The following is a 26,908-nucleotide window of genomic DNA, read 5'->3' as shown; positions in this document are numbered from 1 at the left end:
GCTCAGGGGAGGAACATAACAGATCTTTTCAGCTCAAGGTTAATTTAGGTGGACAACAAATGTGCATTGGTCGTCCGACCTGCCCAAACCTGAGAGTTGACAAAACCATGACGAAATCCACCTCCATTCTCTTGCGGGAGGTTGTATGAAATTTCAATAAACCTATCAAATATTAAAAGGCCCAGATGGAGAGGATGTTTCCTTCTTGTTTGTTTGTTTATGTATTTATTTATTTTGAACTTAGCCAAAAGGCCAAGAAGTGATTGGAGAGGATGTTTCCTATAGTGGAGGAGTCTAGGACCAGAGGGCACAGCCTCAGAATAGAAGGATGTCCCTCTAGAACAGAGATATTTCTTTAGCCAGAAGGTGGTGAAGCTGTGGAATTCCTTGCCACAGGTGGCTGTGGAGGCTGTCACTGGATATATTTAAAGCCAAGGTTGATAGTTTCTTAATTAGTAATGGCTTTAAAGGTTACAGGGAGAAGGCAGGAGAATGGGGATCAGAGGGATAATAAATCAACCATCATGGAATGGCAGAGCAGACTCGATGGGCCAAATGGCCTAATTCTGCTCCTATTATCTTATGGTCTTCTGGAGTTGGTACATTGTGATTTCATACCCACTTCTTTATAATGGATTAATAATAATCTTCACATGGAACAGGTGACAGCTACAGTGGAGCGACCAATGCCATTCTGTCCCTATGCTATCGGACATTGATCCATCTAGAAGTCTGATCTCCACTTGAAGGTCTTCAAAAGCATGAATATCAGACAGAGGAATAAAATGTTCCCTGAAAAGCAGCAAGATCCCATTTACAAGCAGAATTCTACTTCCAGTGGTGTCACAAGAATAGTTTGATTTTCTCTTTTAACAAAGGGATGTTGTGCATGAGTAGCTCGGAGTTCTCTGTGACTCGAGAAATGCTGCCAATCACCAGATTGCTCTGCTGTAAGGACACAGAGGTGCCATGTTGAACCAGATCACGTTCCCATTCACAAGGAATATTTATTTATTTAAAGATACAGAACAGTTACGGGGGCTTCCAGCCCAATGAGCCCCACTGCCCAATTACACCAATATGACCAGTTAACATTTTTTAGAGTAGTCTGGGAGGAAACCAGAGCATCCAGAGGAAACACACGTGGTCTCGGGGAAACCATATTAACCCCTTACAGACAGTGACAGGAGTTAAACCCAGGTCACTGGCACTGGAATAGCATTATTTTAACTGCTAAGCTACCGTGCCATCCCAAAAATAATCTGCATGTGGGCAATACACGAAGCCTCACCTGCGTACCACTCACAGCAGAAACCCCTGTTCGTGGCATATAGGAATTATCTCCCACTTGTAAGAGCAGAGGCTGCTAGTGACATCTCTTTTCATCGTGAGCAGAGTCCTTTTGCACATACATCTGACTCTGCAGAGGAGAAAAAAATTAAGACTTGTGATCCATCCACAATGCCATATCTAGATAAGGGGGCAGAAAATCCAATTGTCCATCAATACCATCTGCATGCCAGCAGATAATAACATCCACAGCACCTGATATGGGAGCTACTTCTTTCATTGATTGGTCCCAACAATTGGGCTTAATTTACTGTAGCCAATTAGGTCTTGTTTCTCTTTGTGCAAAATAGTCTATTACTTATTTTTGAGAGAAACACAATTGTGAAAAAAAGGTGCAACCAATTTCTAGACTGTTAATATTATTCCACAGTTTGTTTGTTTTTGCCAAGGCTTCAAAACCATAGAACTCCTTATCTTTCTAAACCTTCCTTGCTTTTGCAGTATCTAAGTACATCCTGTGCATTTGGCCAGCATATAAAAATGAACAAACACCGCAAGCTCTTTTCACCCACTTCCCTGGTGCAGCCACCATTTCCTGCATCTTACTGCTGCTCTGAGTAATTCAAAGCTGTATTTCCGCCATTTTAAGTTCTTTTATCATTACTCAAGTAAAATGCCAATCACTTGGGGCAGAGCAGTAGAGTATTGGCAACAGAAACGGCTCAGAAAGGGATTGAAAGCAGAAGACCACTTTCATAAATGGAGGGGACAAAATGAATGCCAGTATATCAAGAAAGAGAAAAACTGATGCACATTAACTCAAAGGTATGTGAAATATGCTGTCATGAATATGGTGTCACTTGTATACATCCTGTGGTATCCATGTTAGACAGCTGAGTTTCACACACGAGAAAAGAGATCAAATCAGCCTGCCTTTCAAAGCCAAGTCTGGCGTCACTTCATTGAAACTTTGTGGTTTATTTTTTCTTATGCTTTAAATATTTTCACTCTGGAATCAGGTGTCTAGTTATTCATCACAACACAGGAAAATGCTCAGCAGATTAGGCAGCATCTACAGCATGAAGAAGAAAAAACAGTCGGCGTTTCAGGCCAAGACCAATCTTTGCTTCTCAGTAAGAAGAAAAATAGGTCAACAAAAATATTGATTGAACAGTAATAAATATAAACCATCATCTGAATCTTAACTTTTTGTTGAAGCAGGTTAAAATCCAAGGAACTTTAATTTTGTATTTGTAGGAGAAAAGTAAACACCTTATTTGAGGTTCTGCTGTTGAAAAACCTATAGTACCTAAAATATCAGATGCTGCGGAACTGACCTTGAACTTAAAAGCTTTATCTCTTGCATTCTAAGATAGCATAGTATGCAAATAAATGCAAAAAAGTTGTGGGTTGGGTCTGGATTCTGGTTGAGATTAGGATTGTCAGTCTAGGAAGAGGAGGACGTAAAAAGGGGATTGAAGAGGAGGGATGTTTTTTTTCAAGTATATAAAGAGTAAAAGACAGGTGAGAGTAGATATAGGACCGATAGAAAATGATGCTGGAGAAATTGTAATGGGAGATGAGGAGATGGCAGAGGAACTGAACGAGTATTTTGCATCAGTCTTCACTGAGGAAGACATCAGCACCATACCGGACACTCAAGGGCGGCAGGGAAGAGAAGAGTGCACGGTCACAATTACGACAGAGAAAGTACTCAGGAAGCTGAATAGGCTAAAGGTAGATAAATCTCCTGGACCAGATGGAATGCACCCTCGTGTTCTGAAGGAAGTAGCTGTGGAGATTGCGGAGGCATTAACGATGATCTTTCAAAAGTCGATAGATTCTGGCATGGTTCCAGAAGACTGGAAGATTGCAAATGTCACTCCGCTATTTAAGAAGGGGGCAAAGAAGCAAAAAGGAAATTATAGACCTGTTAGCTTGACATCGGTGGTTGGGAAGTTGTTGGAGTCGATTGTCAAGGATGAGGTTACAGAGTACCTGGAGGCATATGACAAGATAGGCAGAACTCAGCATGGATTCCTTAAAGGAAAATCCTGCCTGACAAACCTATTACAATTTTTTGAGGAAATTACCAGTAGGCTAGACAAGGGAGATGCAGTGGATGTTGTATATTTGGATTTTCAGAAGGCCTTTGACAAGCTGCCACACATGAGGCTGCTTAACAAGATAAGAGCCCATGGAATTACAGGAAAGTTACATATGTGGATAGAGCGTTGGCTGATTGGCAGGAAACAGAGAGTGGGAATAAAGGGATCCTATTCTGGTCGGCTGCCGGTTACCAGTGGTGTTCCACAGAGATCAGTGTTGGGGCCGCTTCTTTTTACATTGTACATCAACGATTTGGATTATGGAATAGATGGCTTTGTGGCTAAGTTTGCTGACGATACGAAGATAGGTGGAGGGGCCGGTAGTGCTGAGGAAACGGAGAGTCTGCAGAGAGACTTGGATAGATTGGAAGAATGGGCAGAGAAGTGGCAAATGAAGTACAATGTTGGAAAGTGTATGGTTATGCACTTTGGCAGAAAAAATAAACGGGCAGACTATTATTTAAATGGGGAAAGAATTCAAAGTTCTGAGATGCAACGGGACTTGGGAGTCCTCGTACAGGATTCCCTTAAAGTTAACCTCCAGGTTGAGTCAGTAGTGAAGAAGGCGAATGCAATGTTGGCATTCATTTCTAGAGGAATAGAGTATAGGAGCAGGGATGTGATGTTGAGGCTCTATATGGCGCTGGTGAGACCTCACTTGGAGTACTGTGGGCAGTTTTGGTCTCCTTATTTAAGAAAGGATGTGCTGACGTTGGAGAGGGTACAGAGAAGATTCACTAGAATGATTCTGGGAATGAGAGGGTTAACATATGAGGAATGTTTGTCTGCTCTTGGACTGTATTCCTTGGAGTTTAGAAGAATGAGGGGAGACCTCATAGAAACATTTCGAATGTTAAAAGGCATGGACAGAGTGGATGTGGCAAAGTTGTTTCCCATGATGGGGGAGTCTAGTATGAGAGGGCATGACTTCAGGATTGAAGGGCGCCCTTTCAGAACAGAAATGCGAAAAAATTTTTTTAGTCAGAGGGTGGTGAATCTATGGCATTTGTTGCCATGGGCAGCAGTGGAGGCCAAGTCATTGGGTGTCTTTAAGGCAGAGATTGATAGGTATCTGAGTAGCCAGGGCATCAAAGGTTATGGTGAGAAGGCGGGGCAGTGGGACTAAATAGGATAAAATGGATCAGCTCATGATAAAATGGCAGAGCAGACTCGATGGGCCGAATGGCCTACTTCTGCTCCTTTGTCTTATGGTCTATGGACATTCATGATCAATTGCTGTGTGCAAGAGTCAGGGTTGAGATGAATGGAGAAGGTTTATCCTAGTGATCAGGGAAGGATGGTTGCAACCTTTAAGCTTTTAACAGATCAGGCTCGTGACTGCAGTTTGAGAAGTCACAGAGACCATCATTCTGAAAGGTAAATATTAAAATTTAAAGAAAAGTTCTTTGTACTAGAACATAGAACATAGAATATAGAAAATCTATGAAAAAAAAGTACAGGTGCTGTTTTGGGCCGAAACCCTTCTGCAGGACTGGAGAAAAAAAGCTGAGGAGTAGATTTGAAAGGTGGGGAGAGGGAAGAGAGAAATGCTAGGCGATAGGAGAAACTTGGAGGGGGAGGGATGAAGCAAAGAGCTGGGAAGTTGATTGGTGAAAGAGACAGAAGACCATGGAAGAAAGAAGAAAGAGAGGGGTGAGGTGGGTAAGCACCAGAGGGGAGCAATGGGCGGGCAAGTAGATAACACCAGAGAGGGAAAAGGGGGATGGGAAATTGTGAAGGGGAGTGGGGAGGTGGAGGCGTTACTGGATGTTTGAGAAATTGATATACATGCCATCGGGTTGGAGGCTACCCAAACAGAATATAAGGTGTTGTTCCTCCAACCTGAGTGTGGCCTTATCACGACAGTAGAGGAGGACATGGGTAGACATATTGGAATGGGAATGGGAAGTGGAATTAAAAGGGGTGGCCACTGGGAGATCCCGCTTGTTCTGGCCAAAAGAGCACAGATGCTCTGCGAAGCGGTCTCCCAATCTACATCCGGTCTCACTGATAGACAAGAGCTCACACCAGGACCACCGAGCACAGTATATGACCCCAACAGACTCACAGGTGAATTGTCACCTCACCTGGAAGGTCTGTTTGGGGCCCTGAATGGTAGTGAGGGAGGAGGTGTAGGGGCACTTGTTCCGCTTGTAAGGATAAATGCCAGGAGGGAGATCAGTGGGTAGGGACGAATGGACAAGGGAGTCACGTAGGGAACAGTACCTGCAGAAAGCAGAAGTGGGGCAGAGGGAAAGATGTGTTTGGTGGTGGGATCCAGTTGAAGGTGGCGGAAGTTTTGGAGGATTATGGGTTGGACATGGAGGCTGATGGGGTGGTAGGTGAGGACAAGAGGAATCCTATCCCTGGTAAGTGCAGATATGTGTGAAATGAAAGAGATGCGGCTGATGACAGCATTGATGGTGGAGGAAGGGAAACCCTTTTCTTTGAAAAAGGAGGACATCTTCGTTCTACAAACGTAGAATGAAAAGCCTCATCCTGAGAGCAGATGTGGCAGAGACGAAGGAATTGAGAGGAGGGGATGGCATTTTTACAAGTAGCAGGGTGGGACCAAGGTGTAGTCCAGGTAGCTGTGAGAGTCCGTTGGTTATTAATAGATATCAGTGGATAAGCTGTGTCCCAAGATAGAGACAGTGAGATCGAGAAAAGAAGGGGAGTGTCGGAAATGGACCAGGTAAATTTGAGGGCTGGGTGGAAGTTGGAGGCAAAGTGGATGAAATCGACGAGTTTGGCACAGGTGCAGGAAGCAGTATCAATGCAGTCGTCAATGTAGCGTAGGAAAAGTGCAGGACGATCACTAGTGTAGGCTTGTAACATTGGTGTGCCCAGTTTTACTCCTCAGCTTTTTCTCTCCAGTCCTGTTGAAGGCTTTCGGCCCGAAATGGCGATGGTACTTTTTTACCATAGATGCTGCCTGACCTGCTGAGTTCCTCCTGCATTTTGTGTGAGTTACTCTTTCATTGATTCTATTTTGGTTATTATTCTGTAAATTTATTGAGTCTGTACAGAAGAAAATGAATCTCAGGGTTGTATATGGTAACATGATAAATTTAAACTTTGAATACATTCATGGACCATACATGCTCAGACACAAACCACAGCTGCAGTTCAATGGTATTCATTGCATACTGATGAATGAAACCATGCACACTGAGTTTTCAATCAGTCATCATGTCAAAGACACAAAGGACATAGAAGAAAAATCATGGGCTTAGCAGGGTGTCTTAAAATCCTATTTTCCTACATAGTGGCTACTTTATTAGGTACTGCTGTACACCTGTTCATTAATGCAAATAACTAATCAGCCAATCATGTGGCAGCAACTCAATGTATAAAAGCATGCAGACATGGTCAAGAGAGTTAGCTGTTGTTCAGACCAAACATCATACTGGGGAAGAAATATGATCCAGGTTACTTTGACCGTGGAAAGATTGTTGGTGCCAGATGGAGTGGTTTGAGTACATCAGAAACTGCCGATCTCCTGGGATTTTCATGCACAATAGTCTCTCAAGTTTACAGAGAATGATGCAAAAACATTCAGTGAACGGTAGTTCTGTGAGTGAAAATGCCTTGTTAATGAGAGAGGTCAGAGGAGAATGGCCAGACTGGTTTTGAGCTGACAGAAGGAGATAGTACTGTAACTCAAATAACCATATGTTGTAACATTGATGTGCAGAAGAGCACCTCTGACACACAACACAGTAAACCTTGAAGTGGATGGGCTAAAACAGCAGAAAACCATGAACATACACTCAATGACCACTTTATTGGTTACAGGAGGTACCTAATAAAGTGGCTACTGAGTTTATATTGAAATGGTATTGTATTGAATAATTACACTGCATTGCACACTGTAATAAGCAAACTCCTGTGCATCCCAGGAATCTGTCTCTGAGAAATTATTTATGCAATTTATGCCATATTTAGTGAGGAATGTTTCCAATATTGACAGGTAGTAAATGGGAACTGACGAGAACCAATGACTAATGGCAACAATCTGAGGTGAAAAAAACAGAAAATGTTGGCGTTCCTCTTTGGTTTCTCCTTCCACATATTCCATTGATGACGATGGAATGAACTTCGGAGGCAGACTACAATGCCTTGGTGCTGCCGTGCTACAAACCAGGGATGAATTATTTGAAAAGCTATTTTCTATTCTGCTTGGACCACTAATCCGTATGCCAGCATATTCACATGAGGACCAAATCAAATGTTTTCATGCCCGTAGGGGCTGCACAAGCTATCTGATGATTTATTTTGTGAGCGCAACTCAGCTGCCCCACATGGATACCACATTTCCATTATACCCAACTGATTGATATCTGTGAGCAGTCGATCTAAAATTGTGCATCATAAACCTGCTTAATATGTCAGTGGTTTCCTTCAGAAATTCAGGAAGGGGTGTGCACGGTATGGGTTCAATTTCTGCTTTTAAATAAATCTGTTTCTTACATTTAAATGGACGAACCACATTCCAAAGGAGTTTGTTTTTTTTTCTGAATAAATTCATATAAAATCTCTTTGTGCAGATTTCTAGTGCAGCTGACTGCACTTTTATAATAGCGTTCAAAATTTTCTGAAAGCTGTTAAAGTAAATGTGTGAACCGATGTGTCAACAGGAGAAACAGAACTTCAATGCCTTGCCAAACTTATCAGCTTCAATTTTTGTAACTGTCAACAGGATATATGAATATAGGAGTTATCACAGCTGAATGCAAGTCTTCAAGCTATAACCACGCTGTCAATGTTATCATGGCTCTGTGAATAGCAAAAGGGGTGAGAATTCCTGTCGGTTTTGTTCCCTTTATCCCTATCATTACAAGAAAACGGAGGTCGGATGTAATGTTTGATCTGCCTCAGTTACAAAATTAATTGATGTAACGTACATGTTAACGTCATTCTTGGCAATTAGCTGCCTACAACTAAGCTGTATGATTAAACAAAACTTTGAATTTCACTTAACCACCTTTTGTCACATCAGGGAGATGATTAGGAAACGAAGAATTCAGTACTGTAGACTGAACAATGCGACACCTTGTAAACAATCTTCTCATGTTTTCCACTAATGCTTTGATGTAACTCACTTTTATGGTTAGATGTACTTAAAACACATGAACAGAAAGAAATAGGAACAGATTTTAGCAACCTGGGCCTCCCAAAGCTTGCCCACCGTTCAATATGATCATAAATGATCCACCCAGCGTTCATCCCCTTTCTGTGTCAGCTCCCCATAACTCACGATTCCCTGAATGTGTCCAGTGCCTCTGTCACCATTTTCTTCTGTATCGTTCACAACAATAATATAATATAAAATGATGTTTAAAATACTATGTACTCTTTATCATTTTGAAGCCTGTAAGTAATTTTGCTTAATCTGACTTAGTTTGTGACAGGCCTGTGTCGCTGCTTTTTCTCCCTTCAACCCTTTCCTGATCCTTTAACCCCTAAGGCCTAAGCAGATATAGTACTACAAGCATCATTTCATCTTTTTCTCGTATTCCAACTGAGGATTTTTTTTTGCTTGAGTTGTGAAACAATTTGCTGCAGTGTTATCTCCGGACATGATAAAATGTTTCCCAATTAAAAAAAGCATTTAAAATATAGAGTTTGTCGTAATGTGCACATAAAGATACCTCAAACACCAGTGAGGTAACGATGAGGTAATTTTGTTTTGAATGAACTAACGGAGGATAAATATGGGCCAGGATACTGTAGAGCATACCCTTTATCATCATGGGATTTATTTTCAATTCCTCGTGAGCATCAGAACATTGGTTCAATGTTACTCCTGAAAGTTACCATTTTCAACAGCTTCGTTCTTCCTGGATACTGCTGTGATGTGTTTACTCAGAGTGATGGAGTTGTACAGCACAGAAGCAGGCCCAACTCATTCATGCCAATTGTGATGCCTATCTACACTAATCCCGTTTGCCTACATTCAGACTTGTGGCCCTCTACTCCTTTCCTATCCAAGTACCTGTCCAAATTCTTTTTAAGCATTGCATTTGAACCTACCTCTACAAATTCAGCTGGAAGCATGTTCATGTAACCACCGTCCTCTGTGCGAAAGACTCCTCGCCTCTCATTTAAATTCCTCCCTCACTCCTTAAACCTACTGTATGTCCTCCAGTTTTAGACTCTCATGCACTAGGAAAAAGACTCTGACTATCTACTTATGTCATTCATAACTTTGTAAACTTATTTCAGGTCATCTATCAGCCTCCTGAGTTCCAGTGAGAATAAATGCAGCCTTTCCAGTCTTGGATTCCTCATGTCCTAACCTTTGGACCAACCTACCATACAGGACTTTGTCAAAAAACTTGCTAAAGTCTGTATAAATCAAGTCTACTGCCCTGTCTTCATTGATTTTCTTGGTTACCTCATTAATTATGCACTTCGCAGATAGATCATTCGGCCTGTCAGAGAGCATGTTACACTTCTGCCCAGTCATTTTCTTATCCCACATAAACTTTCCTATCTAGGTTGGGAGATTATGTCGTGACTGGGAGGCGTAACTAATGGTAGGTAGCCCTCTGCCCACGCCCTCCACAGTTGATCCGAAACTGCTAGCAGTGAACCATGCTGCTACTCTTCTTGTGATCACCTAAACAAACTGAATTAGGGAGATTTGTAAGGCTGGTTCATATCATAAAGGGTTAATTAAAAATGAGTAACAGATTTTAAAAGGCAAGTAAAGATACTGCCCTTTGGGACATCGAGATAGTAAATTTATAGTTACTAGAAAACAAGTCCAATAATTATTGAGAATATGAAATGGAAACAAACTTTCTGACTTGCTATTTGAGGGAAATGGAAAACAGTCCCACCCATCTCCCATTCAACTGGGAATTCAGGATTTTCAATTGTTTTCTCCAACTCTTGTAAATATGTGCCATAGAAAACAGTGGACAAAAGCCCAACGTCAATCTCTCATCGGTTGTATCCACACTCTACTGACAACAATTCAGATCAACACTCTGAACTGCTATAAATAGAAAAAAGGTAGTGTGCCTTTGTTTGAGGCACAGGAAGTAACATAGTAAAATATTTTCAGATTAATTGCATCTTTGAAAGGGATATATTTTTCTACACATTTTTATTTGCTTGATCAACATTTGAATTATGTTGATTTTAATCTGTCTGCTTCGGAAAAGATTCCTACACCAACATTTGAGAACATAATCACAACTGACATTTTGGTCCAGTACTGACAGAATACCAGCAGTGGTGTCTTTTAGATGGCATCTGTTTATAACAGATGTCATAACACTATTCAAAGAAGGATTCTATTCATCCATACACTACCATAGAGTCCTAGATTCATCCAGCACAGAAACAGGCTGTTCAGCCCATCAAGTTGGGCTTGTATTATGATTTGAGAAGAAACCTGAGCACCCAGAAAAAACAGGCTTGGGAAAACATCCAAACTCCACACAGACACTATCCGAAGACAGATTTCAACCCATCTCTCTGGCGCTACTTTAGTAGGCCACAGTACCACCCTGCTGGCCTCTGTGTCTCAAGCATCACCATGAAAGAAAGATCTCTGGATAGTTATCTCGTTTGTTGTTTGTGAGATTGTGATGTGGATCATTTTGTTTCTTCAAAACCAACAGTGACTAAATAATAATAATTATTATTGATATAATAATAAAGTACTTTATTGATCCTAAGTGAGAAATTCTTTCATTACAGCAGCATTTAAAAACAGTTAGCAGTGTGCAGACTTAACTAATAATAAAGTACAGAATAATAATATACTCAATAATAATTTACCAATGAGAAATAATAATGTAAAAAATAATAAAACAGAGACTATTGCTGAGGGGTCTCGTCCCAAAAGGTCGACTGTACTTTTTTCCATGGATGCTACCTAGTCTGCTGAGTTCCTCCAGTATTTTGTGTGTGTTGTTTGGATTTCCGGCATCTGTAGATTTTCTCTTGTTTGTTATTGTACTATGATGTGTGTTCTCCTGTCACACAGAGATGAACTGTTGGATGTGCTCATTGCATTTGGTAGGAAAGATTTTCTGTAACAATCCTTGTGACAGCGGAGCTGAATGAGTTGGTCTGAAAGGGTGCTCCATTGCTTATTCAGTAGGTCATGGAGAGGATGTGTCAGATTGTCCATAATGGTTAACGGTGTGTTTAACGACCTCCTCTCCACCAGTAACTCAAAAGAGTCCAGGTTGTAGCCAAGGATGGATCCAGCCTTTTTGATGAGTTTATTTAGTCTTTTTGCATCACCAACACCAATTACTGCTCCCCCAACATAAAGCTGTAAAGAAGGCTACATTCGCTACAACAGACTGGTAAAAGATCTCCAACATCCTGCTGCACACGTTGAACGATTACTTAAAGAGTAATGAAGACCGTGCGATGTATGAGGAAGTGAAATATGATGCGTGTACCACTTTTATCCTGTTTCAAAATAAGCGTCATTCATTTCTGGCCCAGTGGAAGTGAAAAGATTTTAACAAGATGGAGAGAATCTGTAGTTGCTTTTTTGTTCAACTTTTATTCATATTGCTGTTTGCTAGTTGGAAAGAAATTGTGGGCCAAAAAACAAGTCACCTCCCACCTCTGTGCTGGAGGAGGACATGTTTGTCAGAAGTCCGAAAGTCAGACTGTCCTGCCCAACTAGCTCCTCAATGCAGGCTAGAGGAGAATTGATTTTAAGGGGCCAACAGGGGCAAAGCAAGAAAACTAGTAATGATAAAACACTAAGTACAGCCAAGCTTTTATTACGTTGGGCAAGAAAACTGCTGAAGAAGATGTCATTGATGCCGTCATTGTGTTAATACTTGTGGTCCTGTTGCATTTCCAATCCAAAAGATAATTATTCACTCTCTGACTTTAAATATTTAAATATCACCATAAGACCATAAGACAAAGGAGCAGAAGTAGGCCATTCGGCCCATCGAGTCTGTTCTGCCATTTTATCATGAGCTGATCCATTTTATCCTATTTAGTCCCACTGCCCCGCCTTCTCACCATAACCTTTGATGCCTTGGCTACTCAGATACCTATCAATCTCTGCCTTAAAGACACCCAATGACTTGGCCTCCACTGCTGCCTGTGGCAACAAATTCCATAGATTCACCACCCTCTGACTAAAAAAATTTCTTCGCATTTCTGTTCTGAAAGGGCGCCCTTCAATCCTGAAGTCATGCCCTCTTGTACTAGGCTCCCCCATCATGGGAAACAACTTTGCCACATCCACTCTGTCCATGCCTTTTAACATTCGAAATGTTTCTATGAGGTCTCCCCTCATTCTTCTAAACTCCAAGGAATACAGTCCAAAAGCGGACAAACATTCCTCATATGTTAACCCTCTCATTCCCGGAATCATTCTCGTGAATCTTATCCACAGATACTTAAGTTTGATTGTATGTTTACTCACTAAAGATCGTGGTTGTTCAGGTTCAGATTCATTTATTTATCACACAGATACAGAAACATACAGTGAAATGCGTTGTTTGTGTTCACAGATAACACAACCCAAGGGTATGATGGAGCAGCCTGCTAGTGTTGCCACACGTGCCAAAGTAGCATGTCCATAACATCTAGCAGAGCAACACAAGCAACAACAGCAACAACCAAACACAGGAACAACAGCAAAGTAAATTCCTTTCTGACCTTCCCAGGCACCCACTCACACAAATAGGCCTCCAACCCCAAGATAGGCCATCTCTAGGCCTCTGACTCCCATCCTTGGACCTGAATTCTCAGACTCATAGTCATCTGGTTCCCAGCCTACAGTTTCTGGCTAGGACTCACAGATTCGCAGGCAATAGGCTTCCAACTTCCGGGGCTTCATCCTTCATGCCAACTTCGATCTTCAACTTCAGGCTTTGACCTCTGATATCAACCCCAGGACTCGCCGATGACGGGATTTTGAACTCCAGGCCTCGCCCTCTGGATTCACACAGAGCTCAGACCCTGAGACTGACCTACCTGAAGGGTCACTGGTTCTTCAACATTGGGGCCCGCCGACCATGGTCCTTGACTGGTCTACGTCCTCACCAACTGCTGACCCAACCCAGGTCTTTGATCTGGACTCCAATCATCAGCTGCTGCACCTGGCTCTTCACTTACTGCCTCTGACCTCTAATCCCTTCACATTTCTGTCCCTAAACTCCCTGGGCTATCCCCAAAACCATCCCCCTGAATCTAAAAGTCCAAGTCCAAGCCACGACCTCGACAGGCATTGCAGCTCAGCGCCATCTTCTCCAGAAGCTTTCCCATTGTTTCATTGTGAAATTATTTGAGTAAAGTATTACTCTATTATCTAAAAATTCTATTAGGTGAAATAGCTTAGAACTGCTTTCAAGTCTTCAGTGGAACAGAAATTCCTTTCAGCCGTAAACATGGCCTGCTTGGGACGGACTGGATGATTGGGTCACTGCCTTCCGAAGGATACATCAGCAATGACTGCCTATTAGGTCCCTGGGGAGTTGAGCTGATCATGATCCTCTCTTTATCAAGCCTGCTTTGAAAATCTTCAACTTCATCTTCAATTCCTCCAAATCCAAATTGCTTAATCCCCTCTGCAAATGTTCTTGCAAATCTCAGTGACATCTACAAAAGGATTAACAGAACTCACTAACAAATGGCTTCTGCAACCCCCATCACAAACTCAGCCCCATCCCTATCATTGACCTGGTCAGAGATCTACTCAGATCTCTTGATAATAGTAGGAACTCAGTTGTGGTCTCTGACGTATTCTTAGCAATTTTGCTTTTAAACTGAATAGACATGTTATTTTTACCTCACACCCCCATTCCACCGAAGCACCCTCCCTCCCCAACTCACTAACCCAATGGCTAATGACTTTCTTAATAAAACAAGGTGAATTCCTGATAGAATTCAATTCTGACACAAGCTTTGCCTCGCTCAATGCATCCATTCTGCACACTACAGCTTAACTATTGAAACCATTTCATTCCTTAACAAGTTGTGCAAAAGAAGTGTACTTGTTCACTCCATGCTGTTTCTTTGCTTTGAGCTAAAATAGCAGAAACAGCTTTACAATTTGCCTTACAACATACAGTACTCACTTGTGAGATCGTGTCAAAGATGGCTAGACTGACCACGGCCTAATCTGGTCTGTTATCATTATCAAACTGTCCCTGAACAGTGATGGAATAGAAACACTCTAACCATTGGAATATCGATATTGAGGGTTTCAAGGATCCCGAAAAGAAAGCTCTACTCAGTCAGAAATTCACTGACAACCTGACAATTTCCAGTCAACGTTGTCCACAGAGTGTCCACGGGGACCAGTGTCCACTGGCCTGAAGTCACCATCATTAATACATGCAAAGAGTCTCCTGGTTTCTCTACCTGAAGGGATTGGTTAACTTGGATGACAAGGATCAGGAGATAGAACAACTAATTAATCACAGGCAAAAGCTATTCTCCGACTGGAAATGCTATCATTGTCAAAAGGGGAAAAAAGCCCTATAGGCTTCTGAAGATCATCAGAATCTCGATGACTTAAAAATGATGATGATAAGAGTAAAGGAAATGGAATTGGTTTATTATTGTCACATGTACTGAGATACAGTGAAAAGATTATCTTGCATACTCTTCTAACAGATCAAATCATGACACACTGCGTTGAGGTAGAATAAGGTAAAACAACAACAAAAATGCAAAATGAAATGTACCAGCTTGAGAGAAACTGCACTGGAGGTAAACAATAATTCCAAGCTCCTAATGAGGTAAATTGTGAGGTTCATCTTATCAAATTAGGGAACCATTACATAGTCTTATAACAGCAGGGTAGAAGCTGTCCTTGTGCCTGGTGCTAAATGCTTCTGCCTGATGAAAGGGGGAGAAGAGAAAATGTCTACTGTTGATGGGATATTTGATTATGTTGCTGTTTTACTAACCCAGTGAGAAGTATAGGAGATCCAACAACTAGACAATATACTTCTGCAATGTCAAAAGAATCTAGAGTAATAGCAAAGGACCCACTATGCTGAGAACCAAGAACAGAAAAAAGCTTCACAAGATAGAGAGGGAGTTAGTGTCCACTGAATGGTTCATATCAAGATCTTCTTAATCAATACTGACAAGAGTGTTTTTATTTCTATTATACAGTATAGTATCCACAAAAATCTCAGCATCTGGAACTTAGAAAAATAGAGGGCTATGTGCTAGGGAAATTCTAGGCAGACTCCAGAGTAGGTTACATGATCAGCACAACATTGTGGGCCAAAGGGCCTGTAATGTGCTGTAAATTTCTATGTTCACCCAGCTGGATGAAAAAGCCACCTGAAAGTTAAGGAAGACCAAGAACTTTGAAACCAACAAAATCTAAGCTGAAGTACTAAAATATAGTAAAGAAATACTTCCATCAGTCAATCACAGAAATATTTTAATCATGACCACTTCCTGATTAAGATCATTGCAAAGGAGTCTCCCTGCTATTAGTTGTAGGGAAACCTGTTGCAAGATCCTCCTCAACCACCATTCCCCCAGTGGCCAAGAACTTCTCCCACATTCCCAATGCAAATACAGCCCATCAAAAGATACAGTGGGCGTGGGCTTTACATTGGAGGAGAAAACACCAGGGAACAACACTCACCATCAGAGATGCCACTTCTTAACCTCATAAAAGCCTTCTACAGTGAGGGATGATGGCAAATTCCTTGCAAATTCAGCTGTCCTCAAAAATTTGCTGTATGCTTACATGGACCTGAACCAACGGGACCACCAGAGACTGAGCAAGAAAGTCTAGTCCCTCAAATCCTTTCCTCAGTCTTCCTTGCCCTAATACAGCATATCACCTCCTTGTTAGCTTCCAGCATTGATTTATTGAATAAAAAGGTAAGTCCACTCCAGAACCTAGATCAGCCAAGTATGTATTTGACATTTTCTTATGTGTGTACTTGGGGGACAAGCTCCAATCGCTGTAATATATGAAAGGATGAACCTTACGCTAAATGGCCAGGTCCTCTACCAACTGCTGTCACATACAGCATCTCAACCCTCACTTCCCAATGATCATGATGCACAACTAGACCCTAAAAGACGTGAATCTTTTTTCATATCTTGGGAGCCTCCACAGAGGTGAGAATTGATGATGAATTTTACCAGTGTCTCTAGTGTGTCAGCACAGACTTTGGCCAACTGGGAAAAGAATGCTGGAAGACCAGAGCCATGGCAACCATAGTGATCCCACTCTGCAATGTGCTTCAGACAAATCACCAAGCACTGGAAAAGCGCCAGCAAACTCATTTCAGGGTCCCTCTTAGACCAAATCCCCAGCATCAAGGCTCAAGCTCACTCAGCATGAACGTGTAGGCCATTTTGTTTACATGCTGTCTTCTGGATTCCTTCAAGTTCCATTATGGCAAAAGATTTTCAGGAGGAAAAAGAAAACACTTCAAAGACATTTGTGATGCCTGCTTAAAAATTGCAATGTCCTCTTTGTCTCATGAAAATTCTTAGCCAGGCACAGACAAAATAAAGCAGTATTAGATACCTTCTTCTCCAGCACTTTACCCTTCCACCTGTCTCCTCCCAGTTTCCAATTTATTCCTCCCCTCTCCCACCCACCTACTTCCTCACCTGGCTTCACCTATCAGTCCTAATGAAGAGTCACGGCCTGAAACACTGACGATTTATTCTTTTCCACAGATGCTGTCTGAACTGCTGAGTTTGTCCAGTATTTAGTGTGTAATGTTCAGGATTTCCAGCATCTACAGAATTTCTCATGTTCGCCTACCACCTTCCAGCTTGTACTCCTTCCCCTCCCCCTATCTTCTTATTCTGGCTTCTTCCCCATCCTTTCCAGTCCTGATAGAGGGCCTCGGCCTGAAACGTCAGCTCTTTATTCCTCTCCATAGATCCTGCCTGACCTGATGAGTTCTCCAGCACTCTGTGTGAGTATCTGGTAAGGCAGTGTGCACCCCAAATCTCTATAACAACAGCATGTGGAGTCCATTTGCAAGGACTGGAAGGAACATCATAATTCATCTACTATCAAGCTCCACTTGTTGCAGTCATCAGAAACTGCTTCTTCCCACAGTCACATCAGAGCCCACCAACTGGTTTCAATGTGGGTCATGCTGAGCCCTAAGCAGAATGGGTGTGTACTCATTTTAACATCTTGCCTTATGTTGTTTGGGCCTGTTGGCTTAGAATAAGAAAATAAAATGTCACACTAAAAGGATTAGATATGAATTCTGACTTTTTAAAAGATTAAATCCAATACACAATACATGCTAGCTTTCACTTCCTATACATTCTATATCTCACTTCCTGTGTTTGCCAGCCTTTTCATAAACTCTTCATTCCAAAGCCACGTGCAATTTTTTCCCATGTAAATTTACCTGTCTATCTAGAATTACAAGATTAAGAATGTCTTATGTAAAATCTTCGTAACATCTTTATTCTTCTCCAGTCCCACAAGAAGGAAAATGGCTTGGAGTTAAGGCTGAGTAACTACATTTGCCCTTCATTATAATGTTTTCATATGTGTTGCAGCTCTAAATAGTATGTTATGCATTCTTATCTCCAAACCAAAGAGCACTTTGGCTACAAGCTGTCACCACATTTTCCTGGCTGAATGTTGATACCAACAATGAAAGAATTCTCTGTCCAGAGATGACTGATTCCCCAGCGTAGTATCCTGAAGTTTGACAGTCACCTTTTTTTTTAACCTTTCCTGAAAGAGTCACATAGTTGGAGCTTTCAGCTGGCTGTTGCCATTCAGTGGAAAGATGACATCATTCAGCTGTAGATCTGATGAAGACAATAGGAGGAAAAAGTGGCCAGGCAAAACAACCCTCGAACACTAGCAAACAACTTGCTGAATGGCAACCAGATCCAATAAAGACAAAAATAAAAATCATTCCACTATTTATAATGGTCAGAGATAAGAAGTCCTTCCAAAAGTTTATCACCTAACACATAATTACTATTGTATTAAACAAGTAGCAGATTTACATTAGTTAATAGACATGACAAAAATTGATATCCTTCCAAAGTGTCTAGGAAATGAAATGTTTTTACATTGGTACTATGGGTGTCCAGCCTTTTAGCTTAGGACTGTTGCCAGTGGATAGAAAACATTAATACACATGTAAAAGAAATACTTTCATAGATAAGGTGCCTTGAACAACCTCAGCACTTTACATTCACTGTTGTAGTATAGTGCTCAACCTTTGCACAAGCTTTCTCAAATAACCATGAGAGAATCTGCTTTCATGAGATTAAATGTGGCACAAGTCTTAATCAGGACACATTAAATGTAAATTGAAGATCGATAGACTTTAAAATATGGCATGGAGTCATAAAGCACTTCAGAACAGAAACAAGCCCTTCAGCCCATCTAGTCCATGCTGAGCTGTTATTCTGCCTAGTTCTATTGACCCTCACCTGGACCATGCCCCTCCTATCTACGTACCCTTTCAAATCTCTCTCAAATGTTGAGATCAAACCTGCATCCATGTCAGGAGATCTTTTTGTGCACATCAGGGAACAAACGAGGCCTCATTCCAATGTTCCATCCAAAATCCTCCTACCAAGGGCCCAGGATTATTGGCTCAAGTCTTTTGAGATGAACTTGAACTCAAAACCTTCTGGTTTAAAGGTTACCAACAGATCCTAAACTATATTTCCCTGTTGACTCAAGTGGGGAACCTTTAGTTCTGACTGGTGCCAAAATGTAACATTCCCTTTCTCTTAACTTCAATAGCATTCATTCGTTATGTGCCATGCTGCATGATGTGGCCGATCATGGTCTTTCCATGACCGTGATTGTTCTAGGCAAATTTTTCGACGGAAGTGGTTTGCCATTGGCCTTCTTCTGGACAGCGTCTTTACAGGACGGGTGGCCCCAGCCATTATCAATACTCTTCAGAGATTGTCTGCCTGGCGTCAGTAGTCGCATAACCAGAACGTGTGATACGCACCAGCTGCTCACATGACCATCCACCACCTGCCCCCATGGCTACACCTGACCCTAATTGGTGGGGGTGGGGTGGGGGAGGGGAATAAGCAGGTGCAACACCTTTCTCGAAGGTGACCTACAGGCTAATGGAGGGAAAGAGTGCCTTAGCAAATGGTACAGATTTCTCACACATGATTACCCCTTGGCTGTTTTGGAACGAGTATCTTATTTAGATCCCTCTAATTTACACCTCTGTAATTTCTTGCAGGGTAGTTGAAACTGAAACATTTAGGCATGTATTAAACAATATGTGGAGAATCTTTGGACTACAGATGCTATTGAAGAAACATTCAAATTTTACCCAGCTAATTAGAGTATATCAATAATGGTCTTAATACCCAGTGTGGTGTTCAGTTGAGATTTATGTAACTAATTAACAGATGTGGTCTCTAACTGCCATTTGTTGAGAATATGTCCATTTGATGGACCACAGGGCAAACATGAGCTTCCATTTCTCACAAAAAAAGGGTATCATAACATCTCTTCACCTTCAGCCCTCCTACCTTGTTCTAAACAGACTGATGAATAAGAAGAAATTAACTGAAATAAATTGTGTAAATAATCCCATGCACCAGCATAGAAGGTATTTTGAAAGTCTGTCTTTGAAACTAATTGAAGTATAAACCATTGTTCCTGGATCTGAAAGATTTAACTAAAATGTGGGCATAATCAATACAGCAATCAGTGCTTTACAGAAAAAAAAAATCCATTTCCTTTTTTATTTTGGAGTTCTATTACGTTCGGCACAGCATTGTGGGCCAAAGGGCCTGTATAGTGCTGTAGGTTTTCTATGTTTCTATGTTACATCTCCTTTGGTATAGACATATCTCCATCCTACCATCTCACCACCCATAACCTCAATATGCCTGTAAAAATAAGATAAATGGAACAGTAAAGAGGTTGTATTTTTAAATATTGGTCCATGATAAAGAATTAATTGGGAGACCAAATCTAGGACCTGGATACACGTCCTCTACCCTCCCAATTTTCCATAACACGAAGGAAACTTACAGCGTGATCAGATATTGCACACATTAACTCTATTGACCTAATGCCGTGACTTAGAAGTACTCACATGCTCATAGTTTGTAGAACTTACTGCGTGTCTTAATCCCGCTTCATTTCAGTAGGAAGAACAAAGCCATCTTCTCCCAGAAAAGTAGAATTCCAACTGGGCCTGGAGCAATGACACAGATGAGGTACATTAAATATCAAACAGGGCATGGGAATACAATCATAGAGAGACAGAAACGAAGAATTGAGAAGTTGTGTTAAACATAGACAGTGTTTAATGTTCAATGGCATTCAGGATAGCCTGAACAGTTCTTATCTCCATATTATAGAAAAATATGTGAGATACTTAAAAAAAATCAGACGTGATGGAAATTATAATAAAATTGAGGGATTATTCCTGACAGGAAAAGTTTCAGACCAAAGTCTAATGGAAGTCCTTAAGACTATGAAAGTGTTTGAGAGAGAAGATGAAAATTGAAAGTGTTTCTTATTGACAGAGTGGCTATAACTAAGGATCAACTAATGCAGCATTAAAGAACAACTATATTGCTTTGGATGTTCCTGATTCAGAAATACAAATGTTTGTATATTTCTTTATTTATTGTTTTCTTTGAATCTTCTCCCTTACTTTAGCAGACTTTTGAGAAGATTGCATATGGCAGACTGCTCACTAAAAGTAAAAGCACATGGGGTCCCAGGGAAAGTGGGAAATTTGCTCTAAAACTGGATCAGTGATGAGAAAGAAAGGGTAATGTTTGGTGGAAAGAGTAATTTTGTTTTGGACTGGTAAGCTAATGTTGCACAGGGTTCAGTGCTCAGACTTTTATTTTTGTAATGTAGGTTAATGATTCAGAACTTCATGTAGGAAGTCGTTTGCAGATGTTTCAAACGTTGGCTGTGTAGTTGACAGTGAGAAGGAAAGTTTTAGACTGCAGGCCGGTCCCGTCGATTGGGAAGGAAAATGACAAATGGAACTTTATCCAGAATAGTATGAGGTAATGTACGTGGGACATGCAACAAGACAAGGAGATAATAAGCAAACAGGAAAAGGAGATGGGGTAGCTCTGTTGATAAAAGATGAGATCACAGCATTACTGAGGAATGAAGTCGGCTCAATATGTCAGATCAGTTTCTGAGTATCAAGGACACAAAGTGGCATGGATAAGAGTCTACTCCACCATTCAATCATAGCTAAGTTATTTCCCCTCTCCTGCTCCATTCTCTTGCTTTCACCCCATAACCTTTGAGGGTCTCACTAATCAAGAACCTATCAATCTCCACTTTAAATATACTCAATGACTTAGACACTACAGCCATTTGCGGCAATGAATTCCATAGATTCATCTCATTCTGTCCAAAGAAATTTCTTCTCACCCTTGTTTTAAAGAGATGACTATCTATTCTAAGAATGTGCCCTCTGATCCTAGACTCCCTTACTACTGAAAACATCCTCTCCACATCCACACTTTCTAGCCCTTTCAATATTTGATAGGTTTCGATGAGATCCCTCCTCATTTTTCTAAACTTGTGAGTAAAGGCCCAGAAGCATCAAATGATCTGCATGCATTACCCTCTTCACTCCCAGGATTGTTCTCGTGAATCTCCTAATGGACCCTCTCCAAAGCCAGCATGCCCTTTCTTAGATCTGGGGACCAAAACTGCTCACAGTACTCCAAACATGATCTGACTAATGTCTATAAAACCTCAGCATTACATCCATTTTTTATAGAAGCTTGGTAAAATTTGGTAAAGTATTGAGACTCTCGTAAGAGTAAATAGTATGGACCTAGTTCATGAATAGGTCTAAAATTAAGTAATTGGCATGAGGTGAGTTGAGAAAAAAATTATCCTGAAGGTGGTAATGGCCTAGGACTCACCATCTCAATGGGAGGTAGAGGCACTCCTGCAGTGTATTGGACCAGGTGTTGGAAGTTAGCATTAGATAGGGTCTCTTTTATAATCAGCACAGGAGCAATAGGATAATAAACTCCTCTCTGATAGCACTTATTGCATATACAGTATGTTCTTGTTTGCCTATTCTCCTCCTTTGCCAAGATGCTAGTCTGAGTTTGATTCTGGCCAATTTAATTTTTTAACCACTGGTCTGACATAATGTGATGCAAATGACAGGTATTGGAAAGATATTTCATCATGGAGAATATTGTTGAGGAACCAATTGTGTCTTCATCATTGAAGCAACCACTGTCCAACTAGTGTGATTGTTTAGCTTTTCCCCTCTCCAATTCAGTGATAGTATCACTGAAGATGTGGTCTTGCACGGAACAGTATTTCTAATGGGAATTATGTATGTTAATATCACAGTGGTAAGTGATATGTTTAACAATAAGTCAGAGCTGCCTAGACCTAATCCTTATCAATATCTCTCAAACTGAAATAATAAAGGCTCCTCTTTCCTCCAAGATGATGTTATAAAACAATCAATGGGAATTAATAATGGCAACAAAATGTGGTGCTCAAGCTGCCAAACTGCTATTTCTTTCCAAAACCAACTGTCAAGTTTAATCAGCAATAGAACTGTTGCATATTAGAATAAAGTTCAGCAAAATTACTTCAGTAAGAAATTTATGATGTTTCCTCTTATGTAAGATAATGCTATATACAGTACTGTGCAAAAGTGTTAGGCATCCAAATGTTTTTTTTAATATGGTTTCAGATGGTACAGCTTCCACAGGTCCCTGATCTCAACATCATCAAAGCTGTCTGGGATTATTTGGAGAGACAGAAGCAAATGATACAGCCAAACTCTGCAGAAGAACTGTGGCAAGTTCTCCAAGATGCTTGGAACAACCTACCTGCTGATTTTCTTATAAAACTGCACAACGGTGTGCCTAAGAGAATTGATGCAGGTTTAAAAGTTTTACTGGTCACACTGAATATTGATTTGATTTAGTTTTTTTATTGTTTACTGTTCATTATATTAATTTTTGATATTTAGAAACTTTTCACTTCCTTAACTTTGAAAGCATCTTCACTTGACAGAATTTATTTTACATGCGCCTAAGACTTTTGCACAGTACTGCATATAATAACCTGTTTAACTAATGAAAAAACTTCAACTGGTTATTAATTTATGGAATTTGTAAGACAGCAATGAGCCCATCAATCTGGGCTATATTCAAACCCATTTTCATACAAAGCTATTTTTCTAAGTGAAGAAACATTCACCTACTGCATATTATTTTAAAATCTATTCATTATTTTGTAGCAATCAAATTCCCTCTCCTTTCTAAAGATTATATAGCATGTAATATTTACCTATTATTCAAATGGAACTTATGGCTTCTTCTCTTTCTTTTCCAGTCCTGATGAAGTGACTTGGCCCGAAACATCAACTGTTCCTCTCCATGGACTCTGCTTGACCTGCTGAGTTCCTCCAGCATTTTGTCTGCACTGCAGTCCAGTATCTAGATTGACATTTTCAAGCTAGTGTTTCTAATTTAAGCTCATTTATTTTATTCCCTGAATTCAAACCATTCCCAGCAGTGAATGCTAACCAACTATATCATCTGAGACATAAGAGCAACACACACGAAGCAACACTGGAGAAAAAAAAAGCTGAGGAATAGATTTTAAAGGTGGGGGGAAGAAGAGAGAGAACCACCAGGTGATTGGTGAAACCTGGAGGGGGAGGGATGAAGTAAAGAGCTGGGAAGTTGATTGGTCCCTTGTCTATTTGTCCCTCCCCACTGATCTCCCTCCTGGCACTCTTCCCTGCAAGCGGAACAAGTGCTACACCTGTCCCTATACCTCCTCCCTCACTACCATTCAGGGCCCCAAACAGTCCTTCCAGGTGAGGCGACACTTCACCTGTGAATCTGCTGGGGTCATATACTGTGTCCGGTGCTCCTGATGTGGTCTCCTGTATATCGGTGAGACCCAACGTGGATTGGGAGACCACTTTGCAGAGCACCTACGCTCCGTCCACCAGAAGAAGCAGGATCTCCCAGTGGCCAGCTATTTTAATTCCACTTCCCATTCTCATTCCGATATGTCAGTCCATGGCCTCCTCTACTGTTGTGATGAGACCATGCTCAGCTTGGAGGAACAACACCTTATATTCCGTTTGGGTAGCTTCCAACCTGATGAGATGAACATCAATTTCTCAAACTTCCAGTAATGCCCTCCAACCCCTCCCCCTTTCCTTCTCCATTTCCCATCCCCTTTTCCCCCTCTCACCTCATCTCCTTGTCCGCCCATCGCCTCCCTCTTTCCTCTTTTCTTTCTTCCATGACCTCTGTCTCTTTCACCAATCAACTTCCCAGCTCTTTACTTCATCCCTCCCCCTCAGGTTTCACCTATCACCTGGTGATCCTCTCTCCCCTCCTCCACCTTTTAAATCTACTCCTCAGCTTTCTCTTCTCCAGTCCTGCCAAAGGGTTTCGGCCCGAAACATTGACTGTACTTTTTCAACAGATGCTGCCTGGCCTGCAGAGTTCCTCCAGCATTTTGTATGTGTTGCCTGGATTTCCAGCATCTGCAGATTTTCTCTTTGTCGTCTGAGACATAAGATACCGCAGATGCTGGAAACTGGAGAAGCAAACAATGGGTTATGCAGCAACTGTGGGGAAAAAAGAAATTGTCAACGTTTCAGGCTGAAAATGTGCGCAATCTGGTAGATATCTCTTCATCTACATTATAAAATAAATTTCTTTCAGGCTGATTTCTCTGTTTATTTTGTCCTGAAAAAGTTAACTGCAATTTTATTTGCACCAAAATGACACATGTATAGGCTCCAGCTATGTCTGCCTCTTTGCTGGTTATGTAGAACAGTCCATGTTCGAAGTCTTCCCCGGTTATACTCCCCATTTCTTCCTCCACTACACTGACGACTGCATTGGTGCTCCTTCATGCACCTATGCTGAGCTCATCAGTTTTATCAACTCTGCCTCGAACTTCCACCCTGCCATTAATTCATTTGATCCATTTCTGACACCTCCCTCTCCTTTCTCGATCTCCCTGACTCCATCTCTGGAGACAAACTGTCAACTGACATCTTTTATAAACCTACCGATTCCCACGGTTATCTCACCTATACCTCTTCCCACCCAATCTCCTGTAAGAATGCTATTCTCTTTTCTCAGTTCCCTCGTTCCACGACATCTGTTCCCAGGATGCAGCCTGAAAGGACATCATGTCCTCCTTTTTCAAAGAACGGGGTTTCCTTTCCTCCACAATGGATTCTGCCCTCACCCACATCTTCCCTACTTCCTGAACATTTGCACTCACCCCATCTTCCCGCTGCCTTAACAGCGATAGAGTTCCTCGTCCTCAGCTACATACCGTCAGCCTCCGCATCTGACACATCATCCTCTGCAGCAACCGCCATCTCCAAAGGGATCCTACCACCAAACATATTTTTACCTTTCCCCCACTCCTCCCCGCCCGCCTCTCCCCTCTTCACAGAGATCGTTCTTGCTGCAATTCCCTTGTCCATTCATCCCTCCCGGTCCTTATCCCTGCCAACAGCCAAAGTGCTACACCTGCCCTTCACCTCCTCCCTCACCTCTGTTCAGGGCCCCTTCCAGCTGAGACAACACTTCACCTGCGAAATTGGGAGGACACATCGCCAAGCTCCTCTGCTCCATCAGCCATAAGCAGAACTTCCCAGTGGCCAAACATTTTAATTTCCATTCCTGTTCCGACAAGTCAGTCCATATTCGGTCTGGGTAGCCCCTAAATGACGGCATGAACATTGATTTCTCCTTCTAATAATTTTCCCCTTCCCCTCCTCTTCTATTCCCAACTTTGACCTTTTACCTCTTCTCACCTGCCTATCACTTCCCCGTGTCCCCTCCTCCTTCCCTCCTGTGGTCCATTCTCCTCTCCCGTCAGATTCATTCTTCTCCAGCCCTTTACCTTTCCCATTCTCCTGGCTTCACCTATCACGTTCTAGCTAGCCTCCTTCCCCAAACCCAACCTTTTTATTCTGGCATCTTCCCACTTCCATTTCAGTCCTAAAGAAGGGTCTGAATATTAATTTCCATGGATGCTGCCTGGCCTGCTGAGTTCCTCCAGCATTGTGTCTGTGTTGCTTTGTTTGTACCGAGTTTCCTCTGTAATCTCATGCAAGTACCTTATTTCAATGAAGTCTCACCAGAATGAGATTTCCCAACCTGATCCTTCTTGTTTACTAAATGAATTCCACATAAGATGTCTAAGCAACATATAGGAGCAGAAAATAAATAGCCATTTCTTCTCTGCGTGACATTAGCAGTGACTCACTCGTTGCATTCCTCACTCTAAGCTGTGGTTGTGGGCTCAAGTCCAGAGTTTTGAGCACAGAATACAATGCTTTCATAGGTGTTATCTGTCAGATGAGATATTTAACTGAGCCCCTGGCTACCATTCAGCTAGATATAAAGGATTCCAGGGAAATATCTGAAGATGAGTTCCTGACCAATAGTTACCCATTACCATTCCTGGAAGATTGCTGTGCATATACCTAATAGCTTGTTTTCTCGTTCTAATAGTTATTACGCTTTAGAAT

General features: G+C 41.5%; 1 long non-coding RNA gene across 1 annotated transcript; it reads left to right on the top strand.

Annotated features, from left to right (window-relative positions):
* Window positions 1-1,933: 1,933 nt before the first annotated feature.
* On the top strand, window positions 1,934-24,979 carry LOC134353380 (uncharacterized). The gene is made up of 3 exons (XR_010019603.1): window positions 1,934-2,115; window positions 20,514-20,585; window positions 23,722-24,979. It is a non-coding gene; the product is annotated as an uncharacterized LOC134353380 (long non-coding RNA).
* Window positions 24,980-26,908: the final 1,929 nt, after the last annotated feature.

This window comes from Mobula hypostoma, chromosome 10 (assembly GCF_963921235.1).
Source record: "Mobula hypostoma chromosome 10, sMobHyp1.1, whole genome shotgun sequence".
NCBI classification, from domain to species: domain Eukaryota; kingdom Metazoa; phylum Chordata; class Chondrichthyes; order Myliobatiformes; family Myliobatidae; genus Mobula; species Mobula hypostoma.
The sequence above is the reverse complement of the archived record's forward strand: the minus strand, read 5'-3'. Positions and strand labels throughout refer to the sequence as shown.